This window comes from Pogona vitticeps, chromosome 3 (assembly GCF_051106095.1).
Source record: "Pogona vitticeps strain Pit_001003342236 chromosome 3, PviZW2.1, whole genome shotgun sequence".
In the NCBI taxonomy this organism is placed as follows: Eukaryota; Metazoa; Chordata; class Lepidosauria; order Squamata; family Agamidae; genus Pogona; species Pogona vitticeps.
In genome coordinates, this window is record NC_135785.1 from 256592034 (window position 1) to 256616883 (window position 24850).

Sequence of the window (24850 nt, forward strand, 5' to 3'; positions counted from 1 at the left end):
CCATGGACCAGAGCATGCCAGGCCCTCCTGTCTTCCACTGCCTCCCGGAGTTGGGTCAAATTCATGTTGGTTGCTTCGATGACACTCTCCAACCATCTCATCCTCTGTCATCCCCTTCTCTTCTTGCCTTCACACTTTCCCAGCATCACGGTCCTTTCCAGGGAGTCTTCTCATCAATGACCAAAGTACTGGAGCCTCAGCTTCAGGATCTGTCCTTCCAGTGAGCACTCAGGGTTGATTTCCTTCAAAATGGACCCATTTGTTACACATACCAAAATAAAGGTGTGAATCCACCTTTCACGCTGTAAACGTGGGTGCCAACCAGTTCTGTCACACAAACGGTCAAATGTGCCAATGAATAGTTCCAAATAGAAATGCATCATCTTCATCATTATGTATATTGCAAATTATCAAGATGACAAGGGTGGTGATGAGCAGGGATGGCGACTTGAGTTACAGGACTCGCTGTCAAGTGGGACCTAAGTTGCACCAGTGACTTGACTTGAACTTGACTTGTTTTCTTCTTCTTCTTCAATGACTTAGACTCAACTCTCAACTCAGAACCCACACACCCCTCCTTTTTTCTGGGGGAAAAAGATTTTTAATTTGGACTTGGGCTTGGGACTCGGGACTTGGGATCAAAGACTTGCCAATAGGACTTGTGATGAGCATCAACATATGTTTTTAAGAACAATATCCAATTTGCTAGAAATGGGGGGTCTACCAATGTTCGAAATATTATTCAGTAGCCCCACAAAAATAAATGGGACTCAAGTTAGTTCTCGCTAACAAGTCCCAGACACGTCAATCAGCATACTTCAAACACAAATGTTAATGCATTTACACTAATGTATCTTCATTGAAGTGGACAATTGTGGTTTTTAATGTGTTGATTTTCCTTGGGAAAATGGAAAGATTGTTCCCCTGCCAACAGTTAAAATGTGTAAACCAACAAACAGAAAACTTTAAAGAGTCCTTACTAATGCACTTCTTGGACCTTAATTACCCCTTTATACACAGTGGTTAGGTTAAAAAAACTACCCAGAACACCACTGAATCTTGATGTATGCACATTGTAAATAAGCCAAACATTAACTAATGTGGTGGGCCATTGAAGCAAGACCAATTACTAGGTATCAGGAACAGATATTACTTTAACAATCACTTTGTTATTCCAGTGGCAGATTCACTATCAAGCAGCTGGTATTTCATGGGAAAGAATTAACCTAAGAAGAGAGGAAAGATATTTAGGGGGGGGGGAACCAGATAATTCCTGCTTTGGGCTTTTCAGCAATGTACAAGACAATATAATAAAATAGTAAGACTAGCATAACGCTATTCGTGAATGCCTGATAGGGGATTTAAAATGTAACTTGTGTGGGAATTAAACTTGTAGGTAGCGTACTTTTGAATGCATGAAATGGAAATATTCACGGCTAGCTAGATTGATTTCCTCTGTGTACTCTAATTAGCTTGGAAGATGTGGGCATGTGTGTGAATATTTGAAAGGATATTATATAGTAAAGAGGAAAGGTGAAGAACTTCAAAGCCATAAATGGCTAGGAATACAACTGACCTAAAACATTGGTTCTATTTTAGTTGGAACATGTATTTGTAAGCATTCCCAAGTCAGGAGCATAAGAGAATAGGGATATGAATTAGTGCTCATTTTGTCATCAGGGGCAAGGACAAAGAATTGTAATGTTCTCCTTGTTTGCAGGGATGGTAAGGTTTTTTTTTTTCCTGGCACTCTTGATAGAGGTTTTGGAATAGAGACACTGATATTTCCCATAAAACATGATAGAGGAAATGACAGGGGACAATGTTGGGGGAAAAGAAAGATTAAAATTCCACACATTCAGTGCAGAACTTGGTCCTGACAATGTCATTGACTCCAGTTGAACCAAATATTAATTGACTCCAGATGATTGAAAAGATAGCATGCTGCTATCTCACTCCTTCCTCTGATACAGCCGGAATAGTCGTGATGGCTGCAGTTCTGGGAGGAGAGGAGCCAGATGAAAAGTATATACAGTGGTGCCTCGCTTAGCGAGTGCACCGTATAGCGATGTTTCTGTATAGCGATCCCTTTTTCGGGATCGTTATACGGAAACATACCCGATCTTCGCAATGGGGAAAACCCGCATTGCGAAGATCGGGTATTGCGGCGGCCATTTTGGAGCCGCCGAACAGCTGTTCGGCGGCTCCAAAATGGCCGCCGGAAGCCCGGATATGGCTGCCGGCAGCCGTTTTCACGCCCTGCCCTCGCTTAGCGAGGGCGCGAAAATGGCTGCCGGCAAGGGGAATCCTCGCTGAACGGGTAAGTAAGCAAGGTATTGGAACGCATTAAACTAAGTTTAATGTGTTTCAATACGTTTTTCCTACCCGTTTAGCGATGATTCCGCATAGCGAGGTTAATCCGGAACGGATTAACCTCGCTATGCGGGGCACCACTGTAATGTGTTTCTGTATATCCCCTGATATCCCCATTGGCTTAGTGGGTTGCAGCCAGGAGCCCGACAAATTAATCTCCACTGTGCCTTCTGGGAGGTGGGGGAACAGCGATCACCCAAGTCATTGTGGGCTGATGGGGTTACATCTCCACCCACCTGTACAACCTTGGGGAAACTGCATGATCCCAGAGTGCCAGCAGAAGGAGGAACTCGTGAACCACTTCTAGTCATTTTATATCTAGTTGCCATAGGTTGGAAAAAATGTGGTAGTAAACAACAACAAAACCAACAAAAGTATTTTGAAAACAACAAAAACAAAGGCTCAATATAAGAAACAACAATTTGGAAATAAATTAAACATTTGGAAAAATAAACCACTAAATGGACAACACCTGAGAAATATTGATGGAAAGCATGATTATAATTCAACATGGGCATAGCTAAAACTAGGGACCCATAAGAAAGAAATTGAAAGCTTGATTTTTGTTGCACAGGAACAAGCACTCCAAACAAATGTGGTGAAAGGTAAGATCCAAGAAGTTAGTGCTATTATATTTAACAAGGTTTTGGTTAAAATTTGTATTTAATACCAGTCAATGTTTTTGTAATTTTGACTGTCTGGTCTTTTTGGATCATCACCTTCATCTTCATCATAAGAATCATACTCATAATCATAATGTCAGGCAAAGCTCGAAGCAGCTTTGGAGCAAGATACATGCAACGTCTACTCTGGTACTGACCTACCTGATTTTGCAGATCAGCCAACGAAGCAAGCAATTCTTGTTCATTTAACACTCCTGGGCAAAGCTTTCTCATGGTGGCACCACAGATAAGGAGCCTCCTATCTGGGCCCATCCATTTGACCCCCACTTTCTAGAAATATATAAGAGAAAAATATATCTATATGTACAAGGTTTGGAGGCGTAAGTCAGACATTGGCACTAACGTGCTACAATCAATTAAGTTGCTAATTTGAAATTATAAGGTGAAATAGTTACTAGGAAAAGGGATTAGTTGCAAATAACTCCATTGTTAGGAAAAGGAATTAATTGCAAGGAACCAATTTGGTTTGTAATTAATTCCTTCAAAGCTCAAGGGCCAGTTAGCCTAGTGGAGGCTGTGTACTGTTTTGCAGGTGGAGAGCTAAAACATAAGACAAAAAGCCTCTATAGCAAAATGATCATTTCAGAGGCAAATCTTATGCAAAAGCCATTATTAAACACGATAGGCAGAAGGTATTTTGGAGCAGAGCAAAAATGCAGCCGCCTTTTAAGACTCTCATTACCATCAAATAGGCCCAGATGGTTAGCGAATTCTGAAAATCTAACTTTTTAAAAAAAGAAAACAAAAAAGCCTTCTGAAATAGTTTGAGGCATTTTTTGCAGGAGCTACACTTTAAAAAGGAGAGAAAAGTGCAGCTGAAAGACATCATCAAAAGAGAGAGAGACAGAGTTATGATCTAAGAAAGGGCACAATCTGTAAATGTCAGCCATGGGAAAACAACGTTTTACCACTGGTTTAATAGGAAGACAGAGTGGAAGAGGTTATTTCTGAGGTCTAGAACAAGAGGCGTAATGATTGTTAAAGGGATGTTCAGAAACTTGTGGTAGCAACTTTTAAATTCCAATTGTTAGATTGGTCTGCTGCATACCTATTAAATGCTGTTAGTTAAATGACAAATGCTCTTCCAATTTTTCCTTAAAAGCTTTGAAATTTAACATGCAGAGGAAAGGATCCTGTTTGAGCTGAACAGCACATGGAACAGTCTGGGAGATTAGCAGAGGAGGTGGAAAAAGCCAGCAAGCTGGGCCTGGTAAGGGGCTGATCAACTGAGGAGGTGGGGAAGGGAAGCTGCTGCCTTTACAAACCAACACGAATTGGGACAAACCAGTTTGTGCCCATCTCTACTCAGGAGCAATCCAGTAATGCTTTGTGCAAGCGTAAATCCCTGTTGTTTGCACCTGGTTGATCTCCAGTGTGTACAATTGTAAATTGGAGTGCCTGAGGAATATGGCACCCTTACACTCCTTGGGAGTTCCAGGCCTCACTAAGAGTTGGCCCAATGCACCATGGGGCTGGGAGTTCAACAAGAGGCTTCCACTATTGAACCTAAAGGGTAGCAAGAGTTTTAGCATGAAGCTAAAAGTGGCCACACCAAAGGGGGCCAAAAAAAAGCAACAACGAGGAACCAGGCCTTATCAGTGGTGGCCCTCCCAGTCTTTGGAAAAAGTTACAAACTGGGATATGCCAGTTGCCTCTTTCTCTCTGTATATTCAGAAAGTGGGTGAAAACAGAATTATTCAAAGCTGCCTTCAACAACTGATTCTCCCGGCTGTTATTAATTTTAATGTTAATTTTTTTGGTTAGAATTTTAGAACTACACTTTTAGATCGTTGTATTGTTGAATACAGTGGTGCCTCGCTTAGCGAAGTTAATCCGTTCCGGATTAACCCTCGCTCAGCGAATCCATCGTTAAGTGAAACAAAAAAGCCCATAGGAACGTATTAAAACTGATTTAATACGTTCCTATGGACTTAAAACTCACCGTTCTGCGAGTTTCCTCCATTGCGGTGGCCATTTTGGATGCCTCGTTAGCGAGGCAAAACAGCGGTCGCCATTTTGTTTTAGTGGCAGCCATTTTGGAACCGCCGATCAGCTGTTCGCTATGCTTTGATCGTGTCCGCGCGATCATCGCATAGCGAAAAAAGCCCATAGGGGCCATCGCTGAGCAAACGCTCCAGCGATGGCCCGGGACCCCTCGTTGTGCAGTTTCATCGCATAGCAAAGCGTTCGCTATGCGAGGCACCACTGTATATTTTATTATGTGGAGCTGCGGGTTAAACTGCAGAATCCTCTGTGCTGCAGGGTCAGAAGACCAGCAGTTGTAGGATCGAATCCACATGATGGACTGAGCTCCTGTTGCTTGTCCCAGTTCCTGCCAACCTAGCAGTTTGAAAGCAAGTAGATAAAGAGGTACCACCTCAGTGGGAAGGTCACAATGTTCCATGTCTAGTCGCGCTGGCCACATGACTATGGAAACTGTCTACAGGCAAACACTGTCTCTACAGCTTGGAGACGGGGATGAGCACTGCGCCCTAGAGTCAGACACGACTGGACTAAATGTCAAGGGGAACCTTTACCTTTACCTTACCTCTCAGAGTAGTGCTTGCATTAATGGGACAGCTAAACAAACAAACAAACAAACAAACAAACAAACAAGAGTTCCCTTCTTACGGAACATTGCAGTGACTCCAAGTGAGCACTTGGGGGGGTCTCCCTCTTCTTTAAACCACAAATGCAGGGTATGCAAACATGTTTGATTTCTGCTTTTACTCTCCTTTCCCCAAAATTTTGCTTGAGTGATTCTGGGTGAATTCTGGGACCAAGGGTCTTAGAAATCTGAAAGTCCAACTCTTACTGAAGAATTTCAGAAGGTGGGGCCATCCCCAGCTGTGGCTCAAGGCATTTTTGAATGAAAGATGTCAAGGATAGGTGACAGACCCCTCTGAATATATGTCTGCTTTGCAGGTTCTTCTTGAGCTGAAATACTGTATGCCATCAAATATATATCTTACAAATAGTAACACTTCAGGCTTTAATCAATTAAATTGGCAGATCAATCAACATCTGTTGATTAGCTGGGGCCTCTTGTAAAGGATGAGAGAGAACCATAATTGCAGGGGTTTTAATCACTGTGATCGGAAGATTAATCCAGTTTTAGCTGATTGGCTTGGAGTATCTGATGATGTGCCCATTCTAAACTAATTGGAGGGGCTTGAAAGTTAAGGGTGCTCTTAACGTACTTCTTTCCAGACGATATTTTCAGTTCTGTACTCTTACGGCATATAACAGAAAATAAAACTGAATGTAATTAACTCTCATTTCCATTTAAAACTCAGAAAACAGCCCCATGTTTCAAGTGTGGCCACTCCGGCCGGTTTATATATTAAACAAATACGACAGCAAGAACAATTCAAAACAATAAACGTAATAGTTATAAAATCAAAATTAAACAAAAAACTGACCAATGTAATTAATAATAATTAAAATAACTACTACTACTACTACTACTACTACTACTACTACACTACTACTACTACTACTACTACTACTACTACTACTACTACTACTATTATTATTATTATTATTATTATTATTATTATTATTATTATTATTATTATTATTATTATTATTATTATTATTATTATTATTATTACGCCCTATACAGAGCATGTTCCAACAGTCAAAAACAGTTAAAATACAACCATAACATAATTAAAAGAATAAAAACATACAGTAAGCAATTATCATTCCATAATACAACAATCAAAACAACTATAATAACAATATAATGATTAAAATACAATAATTGTATCCCAATAAATGCCTATTTCCATGGTCAATAATATAAAAGCAAGATGGCAGGACTGATAATATAAGTGTTAAGATCAATTACTGTATTAAAGTGTTATCAGGTCTGGGAAAGGCAAACCAGGTGAATTTCTGGTGGGAGGTTATTCCAGAGTTGAACACCGACTGCCAAGAAGGTCCAGTTTCTAGTCCTCTCTTTCTGGGCCTCTCTTGGGGTCAATGCTTGAGAAGATTGTATAGGATGGGCAGATCTCATTGGGAGGAGGCGTTCTGCCAGGTATCGAGGTCCCAAACTGAAACAGGTAACCAGTGCAGGGCGGCCAGGGTGGGGGAAATATGTTGCACCACTCAGTAGTCTGGCCACCATGTTCTGGATCTGCTGAAGTTTCCACAGCCTCATGGGCAGCTCCACATAGAGAGCATTGCAGTAGTCTAGTCTCTAGACCACCAGTGCATGGACCAGAGTGGTGAGGGACCTGGTGTCAAAGGTAGGGATGCAGCTGGGCAATCCTCCTTTGGTGAAAATAGGAGGAGCAGATCACAGACGCTATCTGAGGCTCCATTGAGAGTGCTGGATCCAGAAGTACACCCAAGCTGCGAACCTCATCCTTAGTGGAGAGAATAGCACCCCCCAAAAAAAGAGAGGGAGGCACTCAACCCACTAGGGGCACCCACCTGCTGGATTTCCATCTTGTCAAGGTTCAGCCTCAGTCCGTTATCCCTCTTCCATCCCAGCACAGCATCCAGGCTGCAGTGCTGAAGGGACGGGACAGCATCCTCTGCAGAAAGGTGGAAGGAGAGATAGAGCTGGGTGTCATCTGCATATTGATGACATGAAGCTCCAAAGCTCCTGATGACCTTCCCCAGTGGTCTCATATAGATATTAAACAGCACTGGGGAGAGGATCGACCCCTGAGGGACTCCACAGTTAAGAGTCCAAGAGGTGGACATCATCTCACCAAGCTGTACTCTCTGAGAACAGTCCTCAAGAAAGGATTGGAGCCAGGCCAAGACTAGGTCACCGATCCCCGACCCAGAGAGCTGCCCCAGGAGGATACCATGTTCCATGATACCGAAGGCTGCTGGTAGGTCGAGGAGGACCAGTAAGGACATTTTGTCTCAGTCATTCTTCCTCAAAAGGTCACCTTGCAGGATGACCAATGCTGTCTCTGTGCCATGACGTGGCTTGAACCCAGACTGGAATGGGTCAAGGGTATTGGTCTCCTCCAGAATTCCCTGTAGCCCATCAGCCACCACTCTCTCCACTAGGTTGTTAAGAAAAGGAACATGGGCGATGAGTCTATAGTTGTTAATATCGTCCGCTGCCAAGTTAGGTTTTTTAAAAACAAATACGTCTAATAAGTGTCTCCATTCCATTGTTACAGGCCTGGCTTCTTTTATGAACCAGGCGGGGCAAGGATCTTGGGAGGCTGCGGTCACTCTACAGCGGTCAAGCACCTACATTTATTCAAGTTGAATCAACTGATCAGTCCAAAGACATGTTCTTAAGCAAGAAATATTTAATCCATTTATAGTCATCAGGCAGCCTGAAAAGCTGGCTGGACAGCTGAGCGGTTTAGGTGTCTGGCTGTGGAACCAGAGGCTGGGAGTTTGATCCCCCACTATGCCTCCTGAGATAAGAACCAGCCTACGTAGCCTTGGGCAAGCTGAACACAATCCCAGAGCACCACAGAAGAAGGGAATGGTAAACCACTTCTGTGTGTTCGCCACCTGGGGATCCTTGAAAAGAGTCACCGTGTCACCATAATCAGAACTGACATAAGAGCATATGTTTATTGTTTTTATTAGTTGAAATGTTAGGCTGGAATTTGGGAGACACAGATTGAAATTCCCACTGAGGTGTGAAATTCATCAGATATGTGTAGGCCAATCCCTTTTTCTCAGCCTCTGAGCATGGCCTATCTCAAAGTGTTATAAGGATAACAGTAGGCAGGAAGTGTGCCTTGTAGGCTTTCTGAAGTCAGTTGAGGAAATGAGGGGTATAAATGTAATTAACAAATAAAAATAATGGAAGAGATAGGCAATTTCCCCCCTAGAATCACACGGACAGTCTTGAATAAAAAATTCCAAGTAGCATTTACTGTATATACTCGAGTATAAGCTGACCTGAATATAAGCTGAGGCACCCAATTTTATCACAAAAAAACTGGGAAAACGTATTGACTCGAGTATAAGCCAAAGGTGGAAAATACAGCAGCTTCTGGTAAATTTCAAAAATAAAAATAGATACCAATAAAATTACATTAATTGAGGCATTAGTAGGTTAAATGTTTTTGAAGACGGCTCCTTCTCAGCTGGAGACACACTTCACTGCCTTTGGAGGGAGGACTCATACTGGATGCTGCGCTTATCTGCTGCTCTACTGCTGCGTAACAAGATGGAGGGAGACGGAGGATGGAGGAGGAAGGTGGGAGGAGGAAGATGGGTACATAGAATATGCAGAATGAGGAGGATGGGAGTGTCCTGGGAGCAGAAATGCAGTGTACATAACCCAGGTCATCGGACCACCCACAGAGGCTGCAGGTGCCCATAGATGAGCGGGGGAGTCTGGAGAACACCCGCACTGCAGGAGAGAACATGTAATTTTGACACTGACTCGAGTAAAAGATGAGGGGCTGCTTTTTCAGTAAAAAAAACTGTGCTGGAAAACTAGGCTTATACTCGAGTATATACAGTAGGTTTTATATTTGCCAGACAGCAAAAGGACTACATGTGGGGGTAATAATAATACCTAAACTTGACCCATATCTGTTGTTCAGATATGTAAGGCCTTCTGCCTCCTAAACTCCCATCTGTTGGATTAATATATTTTTTTTGGCAGCCTGTGAGCTATGGGGTATTTTCTGACCTGTGCTGTCTCTATGGGACCTTATATGTGCTGAGGGATCAGGTGAGGGTTTGAGCTACAGTTACATCTTGGATTTCCTGAGCCCACTACATAGTCTAAACCAGTGGTTCCCAATCTTGAGTCCCCAGAGATTCTTGGACTATGACTCCCAGAAATCCTGGCCAGCACAGGGAGTGGTAAAAGGCTTCTGGGAATTTTAGTCCAAAAACAGGTGGGGACCCCCAGGTTGGGAAACACTGGTCTAAATTCTCCACTCTTGACCCTCTGCCTGAAGCGGACCAACTTACTAACAACAGAGTATCTGTTTCTGTGTCATGGCGTTAGATTTTGCCAACAAAAATGGACATGGACATCTTTTTGTGTGTCTGCGTGTCCAAATGTCTTGGCCAAAAATAATACCCTGATGACAAAATGTGGTAGATTTAGGCATCCCTTTTTGCCTCAGCGCAATTTTGTATGGAAAAAAAACTAAGAATCAAATATGTAATCCGTTAATAACCAATAAGTGGATCAGACTCAGAGACACAGCTCATAGGTCTTCAGATGACAATGCTACAAAATATTGCATGTCTTGTTCCGTGGGGCTTTGATAGTAGATGTGGGAGGACAAAATCTACTTACCTGAGTGGATGACGGTTAACATTATCTTCTTATGGACCTGTAGGCTTAAGTAAGGGTGTAACCGGTAGTCATATGTTTCCCTTCGAACGTCTCCGTGTGGTAGGAAAAAAAAAGAAGAAGAAAAGAGGAAAAAACTAAAAAGCCCAGCCATTCACAGGAAAGAAAGTTACTTTTTATATAAGTTATTGCTTTTTTCCATATTTTCTTAAGTAGGTAAACCTTTGCCGGGAAAAACTGAATGATAAGAAATCACTGGCCTATAATACAAAATAAGTTTTCCTCCCTATCTTGTTGTGGTCTCAACAAGCTCATCAAGAGCATGAGTCACAGTATGAATCCTGGAATTTTAAAGGAACTAACTGATACAGTACCACCACAGAAGCAGTGAGGTTATGTATTATTAACTTGCAGGAATAATGTGACTTATTCATACCATCAACAGGGAATTAATTACAAGTACTGTAGTTTGTCATTTGTAAACTATCTGCCTCTGAGTTCTGTTTCCTCTGCCCTGTTTCCTCAACCTGAACTTCCCTCTCCGCTGACAAAAATCAGCAAGGTTTTATCTTCAGCAGCTTTCAACCCAGTTCTAACCATACATGTGTTTCTGTGTTTCAGAGAAATAATGTCACCGAGGCCACTGTGACAAATTGCAGCCCATAGTTTTTGTTGATACAACCAGATCTTTTGTGATCGACTTTAATAGCAAAGTGATTGGTGGCAAAGGCCAGTCATTTATTTCTCCCAAGATAAATGCCGAAACTATAATAAATATAACGAGGGCCATTTTCCCAGCAAAATGTCAACGGTTGACGTTGAGTTTTATATAAGACTTGCGTTTCTTTCATTCCTACTTCCAAGGGTGTGCGTGCGAGTGTGTTGTGTTGTTGCTTCCTTTGTGGAAATGGAACCTTTTCCTGAACAATACAGAGGCAGCAATGTACCTGAACCTCTGATGCGGAGGTAGGGCTACCAGGTTTCATCTTGCTTGAGCAGGTGATGTTGCTTATCTCAATGCCTTGAAATCGATTTCCCGTGCTGACTTTTTCAAAACTGCAGGAGCACAGCGGGCTTGTTTTCTATATCATTTGGCAACCTTACCCTGAAGGACCTGAGAGAGCTGTTTCACCCCTTTTGTTCAGCTTCAAAGGTCCCTGTTTCCCTGAAAATAAGACCTGAAAAATAAGCCCTAGCATGATTTTTCAGGATGCTTGTAATATACAGTGGACCCTCTACTCATGGAACTAATCCGTATAGGAACGGTGGCTGCAGGTCGAAAAGTCTGTAGGTCAAGTCTCCATTGACCTACAATGCATTGAAAACCGATTAATCCCGTAACCGGCTGTTTTTGTTCCATTTTTGTTCCATTTTGGTTTTTTTCTGATCTGTCGGTTGATTCTCCAGCTGCAAGTTGAACCTAAATTTTGCGGCCAGAGAAGTCTATAACTCGAAAAGTCTGTAAGTCGAGCCGTCTGTAAGTTGAGGGTCCACTGTAAGCCCTACCCCAAAAGAAGCCTCAGTTAAGTGAAACCCTGCCCTCCACCATTGTGCAGCATTGTGCAGCAACCAGAAGATGAAATGACTGTAACATAAAACATCCCCTGAAAATAAGCCCTAATGTGTTTTTGGAGCAAAAAAATTAATATAAGACCCTGTCTTATTTTTGGGGAAACACTGTATTTACTCAAACCTGGACCAGTTGTAGCCCCTGTTTTAACCTTTTCTTTCTCTCTGGATTCCATATTTGTAAACTTCAAAAACTTGAACCACTCTTGATTCTATTCCTAAAGATAAACACCACTAGCGTAGGCAGGCCTGGTTACACTAGTGGTGTTTAGTGAGGCATCCACTACAGTGGGGTCTCTACTTAAGAACGTCCCTACTTAAGAACAATTCTACTTAAGAACAGCTCCATTTGCTAAATTTTGCTTCTACTTGAGAACAGAAATCCTAGATAAGAACAGGAAAAAAAACCTTTCCTGCTCTTTTTTTAACCTTAGGTCATCTTAGGTTAAAAAAAAATTCTCCCCCCTAGTGGTAGAGTATGTATTAACCAGCTTTGCATTAGTTCCTATGTTTAACATACAGTGGGGTCTCTACTTACGAACTTAATCCATATTGGAAGGCAGTTCTCAGGTCGAAAAGTTCTTAAGTCGAATCTACATTTCCCATAGGAATGCATTGAAAACCATTTAATCCGTATCTGCTCTTTTCGTCCATAGAAACGCACCTCTACATAACAAAAAAAACAGCCAGAACGGATTAATTGGTTTTCAGTCCATTGCTTCAAAATTAGCTTCGTCAGAAGTGCTTTTAACACTGTTCCCTGACCTAAGAAAAAAAAGAAAAAATATCCCCCTCTAGTGGCAGAAGGCGGAATAGCAGCTTCCTATTAGTTTCTATGGACGGAAAAGAGCAGATACGGATTAAATGGTTTTCAATGCATTCCTATGGGAAATGCAGATTTGACCTGAGAACTTTTCCACTTGAGAACCACCTTCCAATACGGATTAAGTTCTTAAGTAGAGACCCCACTGTATGTTAAACATAGTGAGGCATCCAGCTCAGGTGAAATATAAATGTTTGGTGGTAACAACAGCAATCCTCTTGCTGTTCCTTCTGAGATATATGGCCATTTCCCTCTAGGTTTCTCTTCCACCTAACAGACCCACATCTACAGACACCTCAGTGTGGTTCACCTGGAGAACAGGCCTAGCTGGGAAGACTTTGTGGCTTAGTCTCGGCCTAGCTCTGCCCTAGTTTTCTACTCAGAGATGAAACTGCCTCAGAGCTAGGCCTTTTTTCCCAGACGAGCCATGTTTAGGTGTCTATAGATGTGGGTTTGTAAATTCCCAAAAGTAACAATTATGGGATAAGGTAAAGGTAAAGGTTCCCTTTGACATTTAGTCCAGTCGTGTCTGACTCTAGGGGGCGGTGCTCATCCCCGTTTCCAAGCCGTAGAGCCAGCGTTTGTCCGAAGACAGTTTCCGTGGTCACGTGGCCAGCGTGACTTAGATTCGGAACGCTGTTTACCTTCCCATTGAGATGGTACCTATTTATCTACTTGCATTTACATGCTTTCGAACTTCTAGGTTGGCGAGGAGCTGGGACAAAGCAACCGGAGCTCACTCCATCGCGTGGATTCAATCTTAAAACTGCTGGTCTTCTGACCCTGCAGCACAGGCTTCTGTGGTTTAGCCCACAGCACCACCACATCCCCTAGAATTATGGGATCTGTAGTCTGAAAAAAGAAGCTCAAATCCCATGCCTCCCTATGTCTGTACATGTACTTTTATTTTCATCCAGAATCTTTTTAGAAACACCACACACTCCAGGGAAGTGGCATACCACTTTTTACTATTCAACAGGCCACCCTTATGGCCCTGAAAGCAACTTAAATGTCCCATTTCGCAACTGATTCTGACTGACTGCCGAGATGAGGACTTTCTAGGGGGTGGGGAAAATGTTTACATGCTTGTGCTTGCATTTCTCTAACAGGATTTCCAAATTCGGCTTTATTTGTTACATAAAGCCCACCAGGGCTTACATCTCCCACACCTCCTGCTATTCAGTTAACATTTCACCCACTGCATATTAATTCTGCCTACTGTAGTTTGCTGGTACATTTTTTCTTCTACTTTCATGTAGACTTCAGGCTAAGAGGAGTCCTCCTCACCGTCCATGCAGATTTGAAAGATTCTTTCAAATTCCCCCCCCCCCTTTACAAACATGCAAAGGAACAGTTTCCACTGAGGAGTAATTTGAAACAAAATTCTCCTCAAAAGAACAACCACCAGATTGCATGAGGCGAATAATACCTGCATTGAAGCACAGTTCTGATCATCCGTGTAGCTTTAGCTCCTTCCCCTGGCTGAAAACGCAATCGTTCCAAACAGAGTTTTAGGTTGTCAGTGAAATGAACACAGACAGATATTTGTGGTTATTATTTCGGCTACATCGTAAAAACTGTCTCTTTGGGGAAATAAGATGTAATGTTTTTATTAGGATCTTGAAGAGGAAAGAAAAAAAGAATACATATATAAAACTGGGAGTTCGTTTATTTGATCTGCTCCCAGTTTTGCTGGGCAAACTACTTGCAAATGACGGAACCAATATTGTCGTTGTAAACCTCTGTTCACTTTCCTGGAGAATAAGATCCATACAACTCAGGGGGATTTACTGCTAAAAAGACATGTATAGGTTGCAATTTTATTGCCAGTGGGATAAGTGAGATACATAAGGAATAGCAAGAATGTACCTCCATATGTATAAATGTGCCAATGTCGCCTAGACATTTCAAGAAGATTTTATTTTACTTTATATCATCTCAGGGTTTATCCTGATGTGAAAGGGAATGTTTTTTCTCTCTGATTAGGCAATTTCCAGTCTTATACTGGTTTTTCCTCCGAGATGCATGCTTTGACTATCAGAGTTCCTTATTTTGAGGAGTTTTATGTTGATGTAGAGGTTCATATATGCAGCATAAGGCGTGATTAAATGTGTTACGTGTTTCTATATTATTGATTTTATTGGAATGCACTTGGCATAGAGCACAATAAAAATAAATAAATAACTCATCATCATCATCATCATCATCATCATTATTCAAAAACACAATCAAAAGTATAAGGCTCCTCGCCTCTGGAACAATCTCCCTCCAGAGATTCGCGCGGCTCCCTCGCTGGGTATTTTTAAGAAACAACTGAAAACATGGATGTTTAGACAGGCCTTCCCTCCCAGTTAATCCCTAACCTCCCTCTGGCTTTCTTTATTATGTTTTCCCTTTCCATCTTATAGAATTTTAATTGTGTACAAATTGCTTTTAATTATATATTGGTTTTGTGTTTTGTGTTTTTTGCTGTAAGCCACCTAGAGTGGTTAATATGACCAGATAGGCGGGGTATAAATGGAATGAATGAATGAATGAATGAATGAATGAATAAATAAATAAATAAATAAATACATAAATAAAAACATTGACTGATATTATATAACAGATACAAGTTTTAACCAAAAACCTACATATCTGTTAAATATCGGCACAGTATTCCTAATATTGCCATATGACCAATAATATCACAGAGATAAAATAAAGCATGTCAAATGCAAGATACATAGTTGAGGAAAACAGGTGTCCTTCACTGCTTGATGAAGCACTTGTAAACGTTTGCTGAATGTAGTTTTGCCCTCAGCTGAGCAGGCTCCAGATGCTGTTGATCAAGTGCAGATCTCCAGTTGAATGATAGGGATCTGCACCATTTAATGGTCTCAGCAGCCTCTAGAAGATGCTTTCCTTCTTATAACATCCTCCAAATATTCTGGGAATTGTAGCTGGATGCAGTGCTGGTCTCCTATTTATTTACTATCAGATCTAGGACTAGACATATAAGATTGTCCCTTCCCATTGCCTGTTGAACTGGCAGAGCTATAGAACCTCTGCTGGAGATGATGAAACTCACCCAAACTAGACAGACCTCTATAGCAGTGGTCCCCAACCTTGGGCCTCCAGATGTTCTTGGACTTCAACTCCCAGAAATCCTAGCCAGCAGAGGTGGCGGTGAAGACTGCTGGGGGTTGTAGTCCAAGAACATCTGGAGGCCCAAAGTTGGGGACCACTGCTCTATAGGATTCTATGCTATACACTCTTCTGCTCAGCGAGCACGTGCCACCATGGCCCTCTTCTTCCTTACCCTATTTAAAGCAGAATAATAAAAGCAACCTAATTTTGCATCTGCATCTATAAACTACCATATGAAATTTTGTGGAAATCAGTGGTCCTCTGCCATCTTCTCTTTTTTCTTTCTTTCTTTCTTTTCTTTCTTTCTTTCTTTCTTTCTTTCTTTCTTTTTTTTTTTTTGGTAATGTATGAGTGGACTGGAGACCGATTATGGTGACTTATTTTTTTCCCAAGCAGCATCAACAGATGGAAGAAGAGACAAGTGTTTATTTAGACTGTGTCCGATAGCTTCAGCATATTGTGGAAGCTGCTTTTTTTTTCATCCAGATATTCTCAGTAGAAGTGAACCTTAATGAGGCACTAATGAAGTAGCCAGGCAAGAACTCATTAAATTGCTCTTTAACTTTTGTAGCTGGGGATGTGGCCCCAGAAACTCCGTCCAGGCCAGACAGGATGTAAGAGTTCACAATGAATAGCTCAGGATGCTTCTGTACTTTTAGGGCTCTTTGAATGCAACTCCCATTTGCTAGGAATAAGTCTAACCCTTACCCTAACCCTAACCCTAACCCTAACCAAGACAGCAAATATTTAAAGTTATTTATGCTACTTTGTTTTAAGGCTGGGATAGACACTAAGTCAAGATCAGGACTTATTTTTTTTTTTACAAATCTTCACCTTTGTTCTGAAATTGTTTAGGGGGATGTCCTAGCCAGACCCTTCTGTGACAAACCCAGACCTACTGGGATCTGCCACACGTTAACTAAGCTGCCACCAACCATTCCCTATAAGAAGTCACACAGACCAGGGATGGATTTTTAACCAATAAAAGAATAAGGTTTATTTAAAACAACACACAGGCAAAGTAAAATAATCAGGTGAATAAGATATAGTAACGTGGCTTAATCTCATTCATACATGCACACAGTTTGGTTCACACAGAACCCTTAACTTGAAGCACAGACCCTGAACCTATCAGTTCTGGCTAACCAACAGACACCTGAACCTATCAGGTTGGTACTCTGACACACAGTAGTACCCTGTCTGACACACAGACTCCCACACCAGCTTCTTCTTCCCAGCTGCTGCTTCGTCACATCCCAGCGTCTAAACTTCTCCACACACGCATCACATATATATACAGTACAGCCCCTCCTCCTGATGTCCCGCCTTCCACTCCCCATAGGATGGAACTTTCCCTCCAAACCCATGACAGACAGGTAACATCAGTGCTGTATGTAACACCTTCTTTGTCCAAGAAAGGACAACCAAGACATCTGAATGAGCAAACCTGAATAAAAAGTGTAGATAGGAATTATATGTGCAAGAGTGACCATTTGCTAAACAGAACAGGGCTCCTATGTCTGTAATAATTATGTGGAAGGGATAAAATAGCAGAAAAAAGTGTAGCTTGCATTAGAAGCAATCTCTATCATTTAATTAATTAAGTAATTAAAAACATTTTTACCCTGCCTTTCTCCTTAAAAGGATCCAGGGCGGATTGCAACAATTAAAAGACAATATTTAAAAGCTAAAAACAGTAAGTATACAAATAACATTTACAAACAATAGAGGACAGCAATCCATTTAAAAATCCATCTCTACTGAAGTTCCTTCTTCTGTGCAAGTAATATAGTGAAAGTAGGTCAAGATAGCTGGGCAGCTGAATCCAAACCGGTACAATTTAGGGATGTATGAAATGACTTTGGCTTCCTTGCACTCTGGCTTAACTGTGTGTAGGCATTATCATAGAAACATAGAATAATGGGATCTGGAGGACTTTGTAAGGAAGAAGGTTTGAGTCTCCATGAGGTTGGCTCCATTCCCTTCCTCTCGTCCCCCCTTTCGTTTTTCTTCTGATAATCTGCCAAGTTGTTATATATACTGTATATAGGCAGATAAATTGAGTCAATCAAGTTTGTGTCTGTGTGTGCGTGTGTGATTTTCATTGGAAGAGTTTCTATCCTGCTGTAGCAGAATGAGAGACTGTTCTTCAGGTCAAGTCTGCAGGCAATATGAGACGAGGTTGTGGTAGAAGTAGTAGGTGCTTGGGGAAGTCTGCAGGAATGCTGCCTGCACCCACTGCAGCAGCTTCTCCTGAGAGGGGTGGGAGAGGGAGAGGAAAAAGACAGCCTAAAACTGCTATTATGAGCCCCCCAAAAAACCCAAAATCTCTCCCCCAGGTGCCTTGTTAGGCCTTGTTCACATATATTTGGAAATATCCAAATGACACCATGAAAGCGTAGCAGGCAGTGGTACAGAATGTCTGCATCCCGTCTACCAAGGAGGTGGCAGAGAAGCTTCTGGTTTAAGGTAGGACAGATATGAGTGGACTTCAGACATCTTCTTGTGATGTCTTTGTTCATGACAGCCAGGGCAAGGGGCCAAAAAAAAAAAAAGACAGTGAAGAAGATACTTTTCTCCCAAACAGCTGATGTTCCAGAGAAGGATAAGGATGACATTAGTACTCTGACAGACACTGTCAGCTTGGATAGGGCAACAGATTTATGATGAGCACCAGACATTGCCTTCCATATCCATACCATGTAGTTCCAACATATTCAAGGGAAGGTCACCCCCCAGCCCTATTCTCTGCAAATTTCTCCGGTGCTGCTGCATTATGGGTGGTGCAAACCACTTTGGGTACATGCACATCTGGCATGGGGGAGGAGGCTGAGGGCACTCAGGTGAGCATTATTTCAGAAGCACGTGTCCCCAAAATCACCCCTGCCTCTCAGGGGCTCTTCTCACACCTGTTGCCAAAACTAGTAGTGACAACAAGTTAGCAATCCGAAGAGGTCAATAAGCTGGAAGCATTTCCAACAGTGTACAACAGCTACTTGCATAGCTGAATGAATGCACTGCAAGAAAGTACTCAAACATGGGCAGGACTTGGGCCACCTCTCCAATACTAGCCTGCTAAGCCACCTGTCCTGAAGACTCACCTGCTGTGGGCAAATGAAGTGGGTACTGTGGAGGCAAGTGGCTTCTATAACAGTGAAGGCTAAGAGCCAGCAGAGGCCAGAGGTTGAGTCACCAGCCCAGGGAAGCAGGGAGGCAATTGGGCAAATAACAAGAAGTTGTAGGCAGCAAATGCCAGACCCACATCTCAAGAATAAGTTCCAAGCTACTTTGGAGGGCTGCAGGGAAAGTCCTTCTACAAAGGTGAAAATGTGAAGATGACTTAATCACCTAGGAGAGATTATAGCTCTTTCCTAGACCTTCCTTGAGAATTGAGAGGGTGTACCTGGCTCAATTGATCCTTATTTTATTCTGAAAAGAAACAAATCAGTGAGGTAGATCAGACTGAAAGAAAGGGATTGGTCCAGGATCACCAAGTAGGTTTCCTGGTCTAGAAGTCACTTGAAATTGGATACTCCAAGTCCCACGTTCAGCAGTTTTGCTATTACACCACATTCACTCTCAGTAGAGGATCTAAACAACCAAACTCCACAAACATTGGTACATTCCTCGGGCCTACAGGCGGACAATGATTTAGGGCTGAAACAGTCAGTTCTCCTGGACGCCATGGGATAGTGGAGTGAATGGTATACTTAGACATTGGCCAAACTGCAGTACTCCAGTCAAGCCTATGCTCAGGACCTGAGTTGATCATGATGGATTCAGATAGCCAGCTCAAGGTTGACTCAGCCTTCCATTCTTCCAAAGTCAGTAAAATGAATACCCAACTCACTGGAGGAGCAAAGTGTTTCTTGCATAATTGCATTATAAATCACCCATAGAGGGCTCTAGTGCTATGGGTGGTATATAAGTTGAAACAACAACAACAACAACAACAACAACAACAACAACAACAACAACAACAACAACAACAACAACAACAACAACAGAAATATTATTGGCAGCTGCTGGTCCATGAATGTATTATGAGGTCTCCTTTGACTCACAGATAAAGTCTGTAAATGCATGCTCAGGAGTAGGATGTTAATTCTTAAATCTACTGCTCAGCTTTCTGCATGGAGCTTTAGCTTCCGAAAATCCCTGTTTCTGTGAGAGAAAACCATATTAGTTTCCAGAAAAGAAATCTGGAGGAGTGCTAAAGCTCAGTGCTAGCACACATGTTTTTGGAATCTTTAGGTAGGGCTCACATAGACTTTCGTCGAGAAATGTGTAAGACGTTGTCGAAGTTTGTTTTGTTCAACCTGTTGTACCTATTCTGTTCTCACCAGGACTAGATTACATGTACGGTCAGAAACGTATACATTTCTAGATGCATGATACGCTCTGTGCAACAACAAAAAAGTATTTATTATGCAGAAAACATTGCATTGATTTCTGGAACGCACACGGATTTATTTTAGTCTTTGGGGCCTAACTCTCCTAATGTTTCTCTTTGCAAAAAGTGCAAACAAAATATGCATGTTATTTAAGTGCTATAAAGTCAGAACTGAGTTGCTGCAACCTCAGTAGGGTTTTGTAGTAAAGATGGGCACAAATCACTTTATGCTGGCTTGCTGTGTGTTGTCTGTTCCCTTTTCCCACCTACCCATGACCAGCTTTCCCCACTCACCTGTCGGACTGTGCTGCTCTTCTGATTTTTGTGCAACTGTTCAGTTGTAGCAGGAACTTGTGCTTCTCTTCTCCACCTCCCCCAGCAGCAACCCACTGAGACGAGGAGGTGGGGCAGGGATTCCTGCAACATTGCCTTTGAGTGGCCAGATGCTGGAGGAGGCAGAGAAGAGTAGCATGAGTTCCTGCTGTGACATGATGGTCACACAAAGAGCAGGAGGAGAGCAGCATATGGTGAATGATGAGTGGGGAAGCTGGCTGTGGGTGGGAGGGAGAAGGGAACATGTGGCACTTATGGTGCTGCACCAATGATGCATGATGACCTGTTATGAAGCTATTTGTGCTCATCTCTATTTTCAAGGGATATGAAATATTTAAGGAATAGCATTACAGTTCTACCTTCTCCTGGGTTTTCATGGCCAAGCAGGGAATTCAAATCCAGGTGTCCTATCTGCTGTACCTCACTGGGTCTTTCAAATATATAAAAAATATTTATATATAGTATCTATAGAAAAGATGTATAGGTTTGTACATATCAAGCAGCTTTCTGAGATCCTAGGGATATAATTAAAATTGAAATGAAAGAAGAAGGCATAAAATATTGCAGTAGCTCTAGCAGAGTGCTTTACCAGCAATTCTGTATTTTCCCTTACCAAATGAAAAATGTCCCATCTTAATTAGAGTGGCAAACAGGCCCCCATTTTGGGAATCTTTACTCATTAGTTATTTTTCCTTGATTTGAGCAAGTGCATTGGTCAGCAAACCCCTGAGATGCATGTGACAGGAAGTAATATATTTGTTAAATAGCCAGCCTTGCATTTATTAGAACAAAAAATCAACTTGTGCTCCTTTCCCTATGAGAATAAAGGGGTGTGTACTTGCTACATGTACAATATTGCCGTAGACAAAATCCAATATATAGCGAGGACAAAATGTGCCGCTTGGAAGAATGACAAAGGCTTTAAAGTGAAACGTATTCCTCAGCATTAAAACTCTCATAGTAAGCAGTCTGTGGGGTTGCCAACATTTTGATTCGCCCAGCTCTTGTTCCCGAACTCGCAGCCTGACTTGCAGCACTGTAGCAGATGGAGTTTTATCCGGCATGGAGGTGCGAAGGATATGAAAAGCTTCAGCTGCTTCATCTTTGTGGCTCAACTCGTTCTCCTAGGCGCAGGTGCAAGGCTAATAAAAAGTTGGCGACTCTGCCTGTAGATGACCAAAATCCTTCTTTACTTTGAACCCTCATTTTGAACATTCTTATTTACAGAGCTCTGCTCTTTTGTTGTCCTTATTATAAATAGAAAACCAGCAGAGGGAGCGCCTCTTTTCCTGCGGTGACTGGTCTCAGACGCAAAGCTATACTGGTTAGATTTCTCGCTGCAGAGTGTCAGTTGAGTGAATACATGGCAACAATCAATAGTAGTCGCTTTTTGGAGAGTTGGGGATAAGATTTAAGACAAGTTGTGCGTTCTAATACACTTCTGGTGGCAGTGGGACATTTTATCTTTTGTGTCACTGTCTCTGTGTCTGCTTCTTTCAAACAGAGACAATGATTCTTTTAACTCCTGTGATGTCAACATATGATACAACTTATTGAGTCAATAAGGAGAATTGCCTGGAAATGGTGACTTTGCCTTTGAATCCTCTGAGGTCATTCTTTTTCCTTTCCCTGTGACTCCTTCAGCCACTTTGACTAGTGCAGAGGTAAGCAAAGCACCTCCTCCAGATGAAACCCCTGGGATTCCTCACCATCGGTTCAACAGGCAGGGCTGATGGAGGGCCATGGCTGACCAACTACTATGACTATTATACTAATCCTAACATGGTGTCCTCCAGACATTTGGGACTTCCATTTCCATGATTCCTTGCCATTGGTGAGTGGATCGAAACGTCTGTAGGGGCTACTAGAGTGTAGGAAGCTGGAGAAGTTACTGTATTTCTGTCCTGTTGCCCCTCTGTGCCATCTCTCAGTGGGGCACTCTATAAATCAGACCATGGTTACGCATTCCAAACTCCACCAGAGCGTATGTGATGTACAGTCTGATTCTGCCCAAGATGGCTCCATTCCCCCAAACATCTGAATGGTTCTGCACATGGGGTCCATTATCCTTAACAGTGACTGAAATTCTGGTGCTTAGTCCAGTAAGTCACACTTGAATTAGGCCCATAGAGCTGGGGAGATTTGGTGAGTCAACTCCTCCATGGATTCAATTGCGCCTATTCTAGTTGCAACTTCTCATGCACAATATGATGAAACCTATGGAGAAGTTGACGCACTAAATCCTCATATATTCAGTGGGCCTACTCTAGTCCATCTTACTAAGCTAAGGAACAGGACTTCAGCCACTATAAGAGTACAGGTGAGGAAAGCTGCAGGTAACATACACACACTGATAGTTATTAATGAACGAATGTCTAAGTAATTAGTTCAGAAAATGAGTTCAGGAGGGGGTTCACCTGGATGCATGAAGGAAGGGAGCAGCCTAGCCCCTCCTTCTCCATCTTCATTCTTTCACATGGAGACCTAGAACTGGAAGAAAACGGGATTCTCTTTAAGTGTGCAGCCTTTGACAACCCAAAATTTTCAGCGTTCTGGGACATGTCCATAGACTCTTGAAGTCCCAAAGGATGCATTTTCCAGATTAGGGATGTAAATCCTTGCTTATTTCATTCTCATGGGTGAAAATGGAAAATTTCAAAAGCATTCTTTGTGTTGGGTGAGATTACAAGAGTTAATGCATTTGTTTTCAAATTTTGGCATTTTTCTGCAAAAAAATTCGCAAAAGTCGTATTTTCAGCATAATTCCCCCATAACTTTGGGGGGAAATTGCAAGGTTTTTAATATAAAGTAAGGAGGCTCTTTTGTGCAAAACCCAGTGTTTCTGTAATATTCTGTAAGTGAAAAAATGCTAGTATTTTCATTTTTGTGCAGGAGCAAAAGATATATATATATCTTGCAGCAGTCACAATGTTTTTAACAGGATGTTTCAGGCAAGTATTTCTGTTGAGGATGAAGAAATTTGTGAATATTAGTTGCACCCGTATTCCAGATTGTCATTCTTCATATGAATGATGGAGGGGGATGAATAGCCTGCCTCTTAGCATTAGCATGCAGCTTAGATGGCTTCACATTTTTGTAAGAACATTCAATTTTGAGCACATTTCTTCACGAATTCAACAGAAAATGGCTGAAATTTTGAAAACTGGAAGGCATTGGAAATAGAAGCTGAATAATTTGCTCATCAAAGAAAAGTTATTTGACACATTAAGCATTAATGTCTGGCTTTGAATTCCTGCTTATCCAGCTTTGTCTGAGATATTGAATTAGGGTTGCCACTACTTTTCTATCCACCGGCTCTTCACCTTTAACAGTCACCATGATGGAGAGAAACTATATAATCTTGTCCATACTCAGAACAGCTGTGCCTATCAAATATGGCCAGTGCAGATGGTTGAGAATTTCATTTTCCCCCCATTTACCAACCAACAAACAAGAATATATTAAAATGTGCCAATTTCTTCATACATTTAAGAGAAAGAACCTGAGGGTTGTTTTTTTTTTTAACTGAATCAATTGTAGGATCAAGCAGAGCCAAGGAATGCCCTCCCTCATGACTTTTGATCAATTTTTTGTTCAAAACTATAGGGCAGCCCCTGCAAGTGGTTGGCAACCCGACCAGGGAGGGAGAGAGGGAGAGCAGATGTTCCATATTAAGTAACACAGAAAAGGCACAATGGAGGTGGAGTTTGGGGTGGGGCGGGATTGGACTTGAGCAGTCAATCTTGGCCTTTTCAAAACAGGCCCTCTGATCAAGCACATGACTTGGAAGCAAGACCTATTGACTGGAAAGCAACCGGGTTCCTGAGTAATCTGCTTTGTAATGCACACGCCAGCCTAAGTGGTTTGTGTATTGCATCCATAATGGAGATGGTGAGGTGGTGGGGAGGCAGGACGATGAGGGAACGGTACCGTTTCAAGAGTGTTGCTTCTTGCGGCATAGCTGTAGTAGTAGAGGTAGCATTGCTGACTGTCTGATTGGACATCCTGTGGCTTTAAAAAGGGGAGTTGGTCCCAGTTGGGGTATCTTTTTCCCTTCCTCTTTTCCACTGGACTTAAGATGGATGCCTCAGGAGCAGACTCGCAGCCCACGAGCCAACTTTGTCCTGCCTGGCTGTTTTGCTTTTTCTGGAAGCTTGCTCCAGACAAGTCTTCTGCACTGCAGGAGAAGTCAAAGGGAGAAGGAATTTTCCCTCAGGTAAGGCTTGTTGGCACCCAGAGCACAGAGCCGTTATTTTATGTGTGCATCTTGCTCGGTGGGGGTGTTGTGCTGA

At 42.1% G+C, this 24850-nt stretch overlaps 1 protein-coding gene and 1 long non-coding RNA gene across 19 annotated transcripts in view; one reads left to right on the plus strand and one right to left on the minus strand.

The window, feature by feature from the left end:
- DLG2 (discs large MAGUK scaffold protein 2) overlaps positions 1-24850 on the plus strand; it is a 1097443-nt gene that overhangs the window by 405508 nt on the left and 667085 nt on the right. The window lies entirely within an intron of this gene.
- LOC144588095 (uncharacterized) lies at positions 16641-20251 on the minus strand. The gene is made up of 2 exons (XR_013543439.1): positions 17234-20251; positions 16641-16707 (listed from the first exon to the last, which is right to left on the minus strand). It is a non-coding gene; the product is annotated as an uncharacterized LOC144588095 (long non-coding RNA).